The sequence below is a fragment of the Colobus angolensis genome, unplaced genomic scaffold, assembly GCF_000951035.1.
Source record: "Colobus angolensis palliatus isolate OR3802 unplaced genomic scaffold, Cang.pa_1.0 Scaffold83, whole genome shotgun sequence".
NCBI lineage: Eukaryota > Metazoa > Chordata > Mammalia > Primates > Cercopithecidae > Colobus > Colobus angolensis.
This window is the reverse complement of record NW_012122154.1, coordinates 2,953,100-2,953,686: the sequence shown is the minus strand read 5'-3', so window position 1 is coordinate 2,953,686 and position 587 is coordinate 2,953,100.

Sequence of the window (587 nt, the reverse complement as noted above, 5' to 3'; positions counted from 1 at the left end):
ACCCGGCCTCCCCCTACCTCTTAAATCTGCCCCATCACTGAGTTTTCCTGCGTCCCACTCCCCGACACTACTCCGTGGTCTGCCCGGAACTGAGGCATGCCCTCTCTTGCCACCACAAAAGACCCTCAGCAGTGCGAGATAGGCTCTGTCATAATGCCAAGGCTGCTCGGCTTTTGGGAGGGGAGGTGGATGGAGGAACTGAGGGTGAGGCACCAGGGATCTCCCCACACACCTGCTCCCAAACGTGTCTGAGGGCTCAGGCGGCCCCCACCCTTCAGAGAGGGCAAAGTGGGTGGTTTTCTGTTCATCTTCCTCCTCTCCTCCACCATGCATTGGTTTCCATCTTGGCAATTTAGTAGAATGATTGGCTGCCCTGTCTGGGAGGATGGTCCTCATGAGGGTATCTCAGAAAGTCCTGCCCAGCTGATGGGAGGGGTGGGGCGGGGATCTGACTCAGAACTCAGGTTTTCATCCCTATCCTAAGCTGGATCCTCCCGGCTCTCCCCATTTCAGGAGAGGGTTCCACCGTCATTCCCGTAGGCTGGAACCCTGGAAGTCCTTTTTTTTTTTTTTTTTTTTTGAGACGG